The sequence below is a fragment of the Bufo bufo genome, chromosome 3, assembly GCF_905171765.1.
Source record: "Bufo bufo chromosome 3, aBufBuf1.1, whole genome shotgun sequence".
NCBI classification, from domain to species: domain Eukaryota; kingdom Metazoa; phylum Chordata; class Amphibia; order Anura; family Bufonidae; genus Bufo; species Bufo bufo.
The window spans coordinates 209,106,848-209,119,559 of NC_053391.1; positions in this window are offsets into that span (position 1 = coordinate 209,106,848).

Consider the following 12,712-nt stretch of genomic DNA (forward strand, 5'->3'; position numbering starts at 1 on the left):
TATTATTAGTGCTGTACAATTAGAGGGCACTTGTTGCGTTCATAAGTTTCAGGACAGTGTTGATGCACTCCGAAACAAGTTAATCAATTGTCAGCAGGTTTTGTTTTTGAATCTATTTACCACCTAGACCGACCACCAGGCACATTAACTCTTCAAGACCCTGCCATTTTTCACCTTAAGGACCAGGCCATTTTTTGTAAATCTGACATGTGTCCCTTTATGTGGCGATAACTTTAAAACGCTTTAACTTATCCAAGCCATTATGAGACTGTTTTCTCGTCACATATTGTGCTTCATGACAGTGGTAAATTTGAGTCAAAATATTTCATTTTTATTTATAAAAAAAAATACAAAATTTACAAAAAATTTACAAAAATTCACGATTTTCTAAATTTCTATTTCTCTGCTTTTAAAACAAATAGTGATACCTCCTAACACAGTTATTACTTTACATTTCCCATATGTCTACTTCATGTTTGGATCAATTTGTAAATTACGTTTTCTTTTTTTAGGACATTAGAAGGCTTAGAAGTTTAGAAGCAAATCTTAAAATCTTTAAGAAAATTTCCAAAACCCAATTTTTAAGGACCAGTTCAGGTCTGAAGTCACTTTGTGCGGCTTACATAATAGAAACCACCCATAAATGGCCCCATTTTAGAAACTACACCCCTCAAGGTATTCAAAACTGATTTTACAAACTTTGTTAACCCTTTAGGTGTTTCACAAGAATTAACGGAAAATATAGATGAAATTTCATAATTTCACTTTTTTGGCAGATTTTCCATTTTAATCCATTTTTTCCTCTAACAAACCAAGGGTTAACAGACAAACAAAACTCAATCTTTATTACCCTGATTCTGTAATTTACAGAAACACCCCATTTGTGATCGTAAACTGCTGTACGGACAGACACACAGCAAGGCGCAGAAGGAAAGGAGTGCCATGTGGTATTTGGAGGGCAGATTTCACTGGGATAATTTTAAGTTGCCATGTCACATTTGAAGACCCCTTGATGCACCCCTAGAGTAGAAACTCCAAAAAGTGACCCCATTTTGAAAACTACGGGATAAGGTGGCAGGTTTGTTGGTACTATTTTAGGGTACATATGATTTTTGATTGCTCTATATTATACTTTTTGTGAGGTAAGGTAACAAAAAATAGCTGTTTTGGCACCGTTTTTATTTTTAGTTTTTTACAGTGTTCATCTGACAGGTTAGATCATGTGCTATTTTTATAGAGCAGGTTGTTACGGACGCGACAATACCAAATATGACTACTTTTTTGTTTATTTGTTTCAGTTTTACATAATAAAGTATTTAAAAAAAAAAAAAGATTTTTTAGTATCTCCATATTTTAAAAGACATATTTTTTTTATTTTTTGTCTTATGTAGGGGCTCATTTTTTCAGTATGAGATGGCGGTTTGATTGGTACTATTTTAGGGTGCATATGACTTTTTGATCGCTTGGTATTACACTTTTTATGATGTAATGCGACCAAAAATTGCTTTTTTTACACTGATTTTTTTTTTTACAGTGTACACAATAAATGCATTTTTGAAACAAAAAAAAATCATGTTCTAGTGTCTCCATGATCTGAGAGCCATACTTTTTTTTATTGTTTGGGTGATTGTCTTAGGTAGGGTGTCAGTTTTTGTGGGATGAGATGACGGTTTGATTGGTACTATTTTGTGGTGCATATGACTTTTTGATCACTTGGTATTACACTCTTTGTGATATAAGGTGACAAAAAATTGCTTTTTTTACATTTTTTTTTTTTTTTACAATGTTCACCTGAGGGGTTAGGTCATGTGATATTTTAATAGACCTGGTTGTTACACGGCGATACCTAATATATCTACTTTTTTTTTTTTTTTTTACTTTTAACACAATAAAAGCATTTTTGTAACAAAAAAAATCATGTTTTATTGTCTCCATATTCTGAGAGCCATAGTTGTTTTTTTTTTTGCCAAATTGTTTATGTAGGTGCTTATTTTTTGCGGAATTTGGTGACGGTTTGATTGGTACTATTTTGTGGAGCATACGCCTTTTTGATTGGTTGGTGTTGCACTTTTTGATATGTAAGGTAAAAAAAAATGATTGTTTTAACACAGCTTTTATTTTTCCTATGGCTTTCAGGTGAGGGGGTGTATCATGTGATATGTTTATAGAGCTGGTCGTTACTGACGCGGCAATACAGCAGTTTTTTACTTGAAATTTAATTTTTTTTTTTATGAAAAACACTTCTTTTTTTTTTGTGGTCAGGACCTAAATGAGTGGAAGATGCCCAACCACCACCCCCCTACCTAATTGGCCTGAGGTGTGCCTTGGCCTCACTAGGTCGGTATGCCTGAAAAAGGGGGCATACCCTGAATGTGATGGTTGAATGACTGAATGAAGAATGGGAATGGGTGGGCAGGGGACGTCCGAATGCCGACGTGCTGCCTGGGAGAGCCGGACTGCTTAAGACAGGTACCGGCCCCTCCCACAAATCCTGCGGCCAGCCTTAACACTTGTGGTCAGGACCTAAATGAGTGGAAGATGCCCAACCACCACCCCCCTACCTAATTGGCCTGAGGTGTGCCTTGGCCTCACTAGGTCGGTATGCCTGAAAAAGGGGGCAAAACCCACCAGTGAGGGAAGGATTGGCCTGAGGTGCTACTCTGCCAATGTACTGAATGCTTGGACCAGCTCCGCTTGTGGCTCCGGGATATACCGTACAAAGCACCCCGAGCGCCAGCGCCCCAAGTGTTTGATGATATGCACAGGGACTCCATGCTTGGACGCTGCGGATGCCGCACCGATGCGGAAAGAATGCCCCGAGAATTGAGCCGGATTCAATCCTACACTGGTCAACAGGATGCGAATATGTTTGATGAACTGGCTGGACCAACAGGGAATGGAAGTAATGGGTCGGTGGGGCTGTGAAGACTAAGGGCCAGAAAGAGGTTGTCCAAGACTGTCACTGGACACCATGCATTTGTGGTCTGGAAGAACTTAACTACATGGCCGGGACCTACCTGCCTTGTTTTGTTGTGAGGCAACTGCAAATGAAAGTTACTGCCCATCCTGACTAAATCTCCCTTGCGGAGAGCCACCGCCCCTTGTCTGGCCTGTGTCACTTCACCTGGTCTTAAAAACCCGTAAAACGCCAAGTACATCGCCTCCTTGATCACCAGGCTGGGAAGGACTCCGAATGGTGACAATGTGAGAACTTCCGACAGGCTACGAAACGTGTCCCCCGTAATAGGTCGACGGACCGACTTGACCGTGACCTGGCTTTTTTGAATGCCTCTGAGGATGGCCTTGATCGGGTGAGCTGAAAATATAGAGGGTCTGTCTGGCTCTTGAAGTGCCAAAAAATGCTGCACCCCAGCCAAATATAGCCTAATGGTGTTGTAGGATAAAGCCAATACCGAATGACAATAAGACACGAAAGCCACCATATACCTGACCTGACCTGTGTCACCTCTAGGATATGCCAACTGAAAGTTTGAAAAAACCACCCACGCTCGGCGGTACGACCGCAACGTACTGGCCGACAAAGACTTGGTAATGAGTGAACTGGCGACTACCATCAGAGGGTCTAATCCAAGACCAGCAGCCGCCAGTCCGGTACCGGGGTGCCCACTGAGTCTGCTTCTGGGTTCTGTAAGAAAAAGCGAGAAAAATCAAAACGAGATAAAACATCAGCTGCAATGTTGCTGACCCCGTCCAAAAACAGGGCATGAAAATGAAACCCCTGTTCCAGAGCTATCCAGGTCAATCTACGCATGAAAGACATGATGAGTAACGATTTAGATCTGCCCTTGTTAATGATCTCTGCGGTCGCCATGTTGTCAGTGTGGAAAACCACCGTGTGACCCGACCACCTATGACCCCCAAACTATAGCAGCTGCTACGATAGGATAGATCCCGAACAATGCCGACGTCTGAGAAAACCCCGGCAACTGTAGCACGTGTGTGGGCCATGAGACGGCGAACCAATGTGAGCCAAATATGGCCGCGAAACCTACCGAGGCAGCCGCGTCTGAAAATACGTGTGGAGAATCAGAAGTGGCCCTCGGAATAAACATGGAAATGCCGTTCCACCCGCTGAGAAATCTGTCCCACATGAACAGATCTGCTCGGGCGTTCGCATTAAGATGCACTGATGCGTCCAAATCACTGGTCTGTTGTGATAAGACTAGCAATCTTGAAATGAATGATCTACCCTGAGGAATGATCCTCATGGCAAAGTTTAACATGCCCAACAGAGACTGCAATTCTCTCTTGGTGCAAACCTGAGACATGAGCAAGGAACGGACACCTGATTTGATTCTGTCGAGTTTGTCTTGTGGCAGACTGGCTGACATGGCGCGTGAATCCAGAGAGATCCCCAAGAACGTGACAACCTGCGCAGGCCCTTCTGTTTTGTGTTCGGCCACTGGAATGTTTAACTCCTTGAAGACCTGCAAGAGAACCTGCAAGTCAACAGGCGCCTGTGAGGGTTCTTCGATCAACAGAAAATCATCCAGGTAGTGAATGACATTCTGGCAACCCTGTTCCAACAAAATCCATTCCAGTGCCTGCTCTAACTTGTCAAACAGACTGGGGCTGCTCTTGGAACCAAACGTCAACTTGGTGGCGAAATAGTACGCATCTCTCTATTTGATGCCATGCCACTGCCAGAGAGATGGGCTAATGGGCAGCAGTTTGAACGCATCAGAGACATCTGCTTTGGACAGCCAAGCCCCCATGCCTGTCTGAAGAATGACCTGGATAGCCTGGTCTACAAAAGTATACTCCAAGGAAAATTCCTCGGACGGAATCAACGAGTTGAGACTTGGAACGTGGGAAGAATATGGAGCAGACAAATCATAAATCAAACGAAATTTATTGGAATAATTCTCCCTGCACCACCCCCACCGGGCTCACCCTCCAAGTGCAGAAAGGAGGGGACTGGAAAGGACCAATGATGAAACCCTTGTCCAGCTCAACTGCCAAGAGTGAATCCACCAGACCAGCATGTTTAGAAGCCGACTGCAAGTTGGGGCATTCATGAGTCTGCTGGGGCAAGGTGATGAGCCCAGTGTGAAACCCCCGTGAAAACCCTTCCACCAGGAATGTACGGAACGGCTGAACCGGATGAAGCCGCAGCAGCTGGTCTAGTGCCTCCACATTCACTACGACCTGCTGCCCGTAAGCTGACAGACAAGATGACGGAATCTAAGCCCCTCCCCTTCCCACCCCCCTCAGCAGCGTGAAACGATTGAGCGAAAAGCCTTCGAGGCTGACAGGGAGTATGATAGTCGTTTCCACTGACGTATGAAGCGAGCCCGAGTTTGTGTGAATCTGTGACGTGGCAGATTATTTAAAAACGAATACTGCGGGCTAACGAACCTACAGACGTGGTAGGTGATGTATGTAAGTATAGGATTTGTGGAAAACAGACCGTATGACGTATGACACTAGTCTACGAGATGAAACGGGGTGTGTATGTCGTGCGAGCATGTAGCTGTATTGGCGGATGTACCTATGCTAGAGGTGTATGGATGAGGCTTGGTGGATAAAGGTTTTTTTTTTACTTTATTTAACAATCCACTTGTACCCTTTTTTTTTTTTTTTTCGTCAAACTGCCTGATGTGCGAACTATGTGTCTAAGGTATGTATGTAGTGTAAGTGATGAGTGTCAAACATGTGCACAAGCAGCAACCTTGTAAGTAATCAACCCAGTAATGGCACCAGGACCCAGCTGCCAGAGTTTAACCTGCTGAGCCCAGATGACTCGCAGCCCCTGTATGAACTTAGATACAGGTTATGCTGAGAGTGCTGAACAGGCAATGAGCTCCAACTATGTGACAATGCTGCCACCTGGCGTCAAAACTTGAATTGCATGTGCCTGAACGCAGTGAGGAGAAGCGATCCTCCGGCACACTTCCCCCTCTCTACACACCCCCCTACCCTCCTCCACGTTGCCACGCTCCCCAAACAAACCAGTTATCTTGGAAAACGACCTGAACAGCTTGCAGACTGAAGGGAAAGGTACACATGGCTTCTCTGAGATCCGACTCGTGCAGGACGCTTGCTGATGACGTCCGAATGCCGACGTGCTGCCTGGGAGAGCCGGACTGCTTAAGACAGGTACCGGCCCCTCCCACAAATCCAGGCTGCGGCCAGCCTTAACACTTGTCCCACTATGGGACTTCAACTTCTGGGGTCTGATCCCCACTGCATTGTCTTACAATACATCCTCCTAAATTGCATGTCAGCTTGTATGCTGACAGCCTGAATGTGAGACCCAGCCTAAGGGCTGGATCTCAGTCTTCCATAGAAGGCAAGCCCCGATGCCTTTGTAAGGCATCTGGCTTGCCTTCTCTGCAATCGGTCCTCACCACTGCAGAGCGGGGACCCGATGGAGATGAGGAGGGCACCCATACCCCCGGCAAAACCTGCATCATACAAGGGGTTAATACGCCGGCATCTGTGTTTTCACGGATGCTGGCACATGCAGCAGGGCCCCGGCTGGCAGCAACTGCTGGGTCTGTGCCGCTGATCAGCCCGCCGTACATGTGCGCTGGTCCTTAAGTGACTTCCACCAGAGCTGTACATGTACGGTGGTGTTCCTTAAGGGGTTAAATCCCTCAACCATTCTGAAACACCAGGCTTATTTACCCCTATCATCTTAGATCATCAGGTGTATTAACCCCTTGCTACCCTAGACCATCATAGAAATCACCTTTTTCAGTATAACACTGACAGGAAGACCGCAAGGTATTAGTGTATGTTAAAGGCATTGGCAACATTTTACATAAATTTCTAAAAAGGCAATAGACAGTAATATTTTATACATGGTAGCATAACTGAGTTAGTACAGTACCATAGCTGTGAAGGACCCCAACTGTTCTAGTTTTAGTGACATACACCTCAGTGTCCATGTCACGCAAAATGGTAGTGGTCACGTGACTTGTTAATGTGACATCCACCTCTGGCTGTTCCTGGCTCCCTCCACTTCAGAACAGGCAATTAACAGCAACAAGGTAAGTCCAGTGCTTGCGCAGATTCAGGGGGTTCTGCCTGGATGCATCCACTTATTGTTTAGAACCTGCACCACAGTGGAGGAGGCCAGGAGCAGTCTGCGGAAGTGGTCACGTGGACAGGTCAAGCAAAAATAGTAGGTAGTAGAGCAGCACAACCAGACCTTGAGACCCCGAAACCGGACTGCAACAGCCGCGATGGGACCGCAGATCCACAGCAGTCCAGGAACAATGATAGAAGACGATGGTCACAGCCAGGGGAGCACCCAGGAATTTTGTCTAGGAGGGTCCAAACGGCAAAAAAATGTGGCATGTGTAGTGTGCTGTGCTAATTCAATTTTTCAAAGCCCCCTTTATATTTAAAAACGTAGGGAAGGGGTGTAGTGTGTTGCGCTGATTCTTTTACTTGGCGATTGTAAAAGCCCTGTAGGAAAATAACAATGCGACGCGCATTTTTTTTTGCCCCACCCATTATTAAAAGCCCCTTCTACATATAATAGGCCACTCCCAACAAACACTGTACAGCTGACATTCTATAGTTGCGGCCTGTCTCTACACATCATTTACATCCAGGGCCGCGCCGCCTGTGGTGATCGGCGGTGCGGCCCTGAAGGATTAAAAAAATAATAATTTGGCTGGTTGTTCTAGGGGGGTCCAGACCCGCTGGACCCCCCTGTAGGTGCGCCACTGGTCACAGCAGCATATCCAGTGCATCATTTATTGGAAGCCTTGAGTGCACACACAAACAAAGTACGACGTTTCGGCTCCGCAGTAGCCTTTGTCAAGTATACAAAAGTTAAAAACTGGCAATATTAAATACATGTAAGTGACCACTCCCACCAAAAGTTGGAGCCAATCGTAAAAAAGCTCAGCCCACTTAGTACATCAGTGCAATTATAAACAGCCTATTGTGATCAGGCCCTATACATCATATAATGAAATACATCTGAACCTGATACATGTATTCAGCGTTCAGTCGCGCTGGGTGTGTGCCCATCCATCTCGGCGTCTAGCCGATCACACTGCGCATATCCGTTACGTCATCGCGCAAGGGTCGTGACGCAAGGCCGTCGATCATCTGCATCCAGTGATAGCAAGTCACATGATGATCACGTGTCGAGCGCAAGGTCCCATCACTAGAACTCACAGTTCGAAAATGTGTGTCAATGGGGACAAAAATAAGTCTCTCACATAGACAATCACACGGGGTAAAGTATCCACTAGATTTAAGCAGACACTTAACCCGGTTGAACCAATATACAGCATGGCCAATCGAGTATGGTGGATATGGGAAAAAAGTAATACAATTCAACGGGACCGGACTAAATAATGTATCAGATACACAATACAACTGTGTGAATTAAATAGACAGGTGAACATAGTGATATGCAGTATATAAGTAGAGATGTTGCGAACATAAAATTTTCCGTTCGCGAACGGCGAATGCAAATTTTCGCAAATGTTCGCGAACGGGCAAACCGGGCGAACCGCCATAGACTTCAATAGGCAGGCGAATTTTAAAACCCACAGGGACTCTTTCTGGCCACAATAGTGATGGAAAAGTTGTTTCAAGGGGACTAACACCTGGACTGTGGCATGTCGGAGGGGGAACCATGTCAAAACTCCCATGGAAAATTACATAGTTGACGCAGAGTCGGGTTTTAATCCTTAAAGGGCATAAATCACCTAACATTCCTAAATTGTTTGGAATAATGTACTTTAAAACATCAGGTATGATGTTGTATCGATCAGGTAGTGTAAGGGTTACGCCCGCTTCACAGTGACAGACCAAACTCCCCGTTTAACGCACCGCAAACAACCGCAAACAGTCCATTTGCACAACCGCAAACTCCCCATTTGCACAAGGTTGGATACCAAGCTAGCCATGTCCCGTTCCTTGTCCTCACTGACGTCATTGAAGGTCTCTTCCTCCATCCAGCCACGTACAACACCAAGGGTCCTTGAAAGGTGACAACAAGCCTCCCGGGACACCTGCTGTGGTTGGTCTTCCACCTCCTCAAAGCCACCTTCCTCCTCTGACTTCTCTTCTTCAGACTCCTCTCTCTCCATTGTCGCAGGTCCAGCAATCGACGACGACAAGGCTGCTTCTGGTGGTGATGGTGACCACAACTCTTCCTCTTCATGCCCATCTACGGCCTGATCCAGCACTCTTCGCAGGGCACGTTCCAGAAAAAACGCATATGGGATGAGGTCGATGATGTTGCCTTGGGTTTGACTGACCAGGTTTGTCACCTCCGCAAAAGGACGTATGAGACTACAGCCATTGTGCATGAGCGTTCAGTAACGCGGCCAAAAAATACCCAGCTCCGCAGAGGCTGTCCTCTTTTTTTTTTAATTAAAAAAAATCTGTTCTTAACAGTTTAATCTCTGTTTTGTCCCCTATCAGGGGCCGGTGTATGGAATAGATTTTAGGAACCGGGAGATGGAAAAAGATGCTTGGTCGGTCCTCTTACTTCCAATTTGGGGCACCGCGCGTACGCCTTGCAATGTGCTGTGCCACCAGATATGAGTGGTGTGTTTAAGTAGTACTATTCCTATCAGTTTAATCCCTGTTAGGTCCCCTATCAGGGGACGTGTATGGAATAGATTTTAGGAACCGGGAGATGGAAAAAGATGCTTGGTTGGTCCTCCTACTTCCAATTTGGGGCACTGCGCGTGCGCCATGCAGTGTACTGTGCCACCAGATATGAGTTGTGTGTTAAGTAGTACTATTCCTATCAGTTTAATTCCTGTTACGTCCCCTATCAGGGGACGTGTATGGAATAGATTTTAGACAACCGCAAAGAGTTGTCAATAGTTGACACACTCATGACATAAATTTTATTCCTCTATGCGTCAATCTTGGTGTAGTGATGACTGTGCTCGTGCGCACGTTTGGGAGATTGCAGGCGATGTTTTTTTTTCAAAGTCTATGGTCGTGCTGACTGAGGTAGTTCAGTGACAGTTAAGTGACCCAGAAAACAATGATTCTGCAGTGTGGGCCCATTGTTGGCCTAGTAGGCTTTAATGATCACCTTAGATGATCACAAAGAAAATTTATGTTTTTTCTATGCAAAATTATCCAGCCGATCGCTTTTGGTCTGTTCACAATGAAGCAACAACCTTATCATCTGAGGTGTGCCAACATTGCCATTGCCAACACACTGATAGAGGTGGTCGCTTCATTGTGATATGCAAGCCCCTTCACCACAACAAGGTAACGATCCTGAAGGGGAATTGACACATGCATGTGCCTTTTTTTTGTTTTGTTTTTGCAGCCACAGTGCAGCACCAGAGGCCACAAAAATTAGTCATGTACACATGCCTGAAAAATTAGGTATTGTTGCAGCCGCTGCTGTCGCAGCGGCCAGAAAAATTGATGTTTTCCAGGCGGAAAGTGCACTAAAACATTTTGGCTTGAACCCTAGTTGGTGGCAAATAAGTCACGCAAGTCATCCGGCATGCAGAGATAAAATACAGCAGCGTGTGGACCATTTTTAGCCCAAGGCAGCTCATCTCATCACCAGGCCTTTATTAGTCAAATGTATCGCCCACTGTCAGTCCCTTCGGGATCCATGCCTCATTCATCTTAATAAAGGTGAGGTAATCTAGACTTTTTTGACCTAGGCGACTTCTCTTCTCAGTGACAATACCTCCTGCTGCACTGAAGGTCCTTTCTGATAGGACACTTGAAGCGGGGCAGGCCAGAAGTTCTATCGCAAATTGGGATAGCTCTGGCCACAGGTCAAGCCTGCACACCCAGTAGTCAAGGGGTTCATTGCTCCTCAGAGTGTCGACATCTGCAGTTAAGGCGAGGTAGTCTGCTACCTGTCGGTCGAGTAGATCTCTGAGGGTGGACCCCGAAGGACTGTGGCGATGCGTAGGACTTAAATAGCTCTGCATGTCCTCCATCAACAACACATCTGTAAAGCGTCCTGTCCTTGCCAGCGTGGTCATGGTAGGAGGATTACTTTCACCTCTTCCCCTGTTAGATTCCCGTTGTGCTGTGACATCACCCTTATGCGCTGTGTAAAGCATACTTTTTAATTTATTTTGGAACTGCTGCATCCTTTCCGACTTGCTGTAATTCGGTAACATTTCAGGCACTTTCTGCTTATACCGGGGGTCTAGTAGCGTGGCCACCCAGTACAGGTCGTTCTCCTTCAGCCTTTTTATACGAGGGTCCCTCAACAGGCACGACTCATGTCCCGTTCCTCGTCCTCAGTGATCTCACTGAAAGTCTGTTCTTCTCCCCAGCCAAGTACAACACCACGGGTACCAGATAGGTGACAACGAGAACCCTGGGATGCCTGCTGTGGTTGGTCTTCCTCCTCCTCCTCAAATCCACATTCCTCCTCTGACTCCTCTTCCTCACACTCCTCTTCCAGCGTTGCCACAGGTCCAGCAAGCGATGCTGTTTCTGGTGGTGATGGTGACCAAAACTCTTCCTCGTCACGCTCATCTACGGCCTGATGCAGCACTCTTCGCAGGGCACGCTCCAGGAAGAAAACAAATGGGATGATGTCGCTGATGGTGCCTTCAGTGCGACTGACTAGGTTTGTCACCTCCTCAAAAGGACGCATGAGCCTACAGGCATTGCGCATGAGCGTCCAGTAACGTGGCAAAAAAATTCCCAGCTCCGCAGAGGCTGTCCTAGCACCCCAATCATACAAATACTCGTTGACAGCTTTTTCTTGTTAGAGCAGGCGGTCAAACATTGGGAGTGTTGAATTCCAACGTGTCGGGCTGTCGCACATCAATCGCCTCACTGGCATGTTGTTTCGCTGCTGGATATCTGAAAAGTGCCTGCCATGGCCGTGTAGGAACACCTGAAATGGCCACACACCTTCCTGGCCTGCTTGAGGACGTCCTGTAAGCCTGGGTACTTATGCACAAAGCGTTGTACAATCAGATTCAACACATGTGCCATGCACGGCACATGTGTCAACTTGCCCAAATTCAATGCCGCCAACAAATTGCTTCCGTTGTCACACACCACTTTGCCAATCTCCAGTTGGTGCGGAGTCAGCCACTGATCCACCTGTGCGTTCAGGGCGGACAGGAGTGCTGGTCCGGTGTGACTCTCTGCTTTCAGGCAAGTCAACCCCAAGACGGCGTGACACTGTCGTATCCGGGATGTGGAATAGCCCCTGGGGAGCTGGGGGGGTGCAGTTGATGTAGAGCAAGACGCAGCAGCAGAAGAGGACTCAGCCAAGGAGGATATGGAAAAGGATGGTGTAGGAGGAGTAGAGGAGGTGGCAGCAGGCCTGCCTGCAAGTTGTGGCGGTGTCACCAACTCCTCTGCAGAGCCACGCATTACATGATTGGCAGCCGTCAGCAGGTTTACCCAATGCGCAGTGTAGGTGATATACCTGCCCTGACCGTGCTTTGTAGACCAGGTATAGGTAGTCAGATGGACCCTTGCCCCAACACTGTGTGCCAGACATGCTATGACTTCCTTTTGCACAATCGAGTACAGGTTGGGGATTGCCTTTTGTGCAAAGAAATTTCGGCCGGGTACCTTCCACTGCGGTGTCCCAATAGCTACAAATTTTTGGAAGGTCTCAGACTCCACCAGCTTGTATGGTAAAAGCTGGCGGGCTAAGAGTTCCGACAAGCCAGCTGTCAGACGCCGGGCAAGGGGGTGACTTTGTGACATTGGCTTCTTACGCTCAAACATGTCCTAGACAGACACCTGA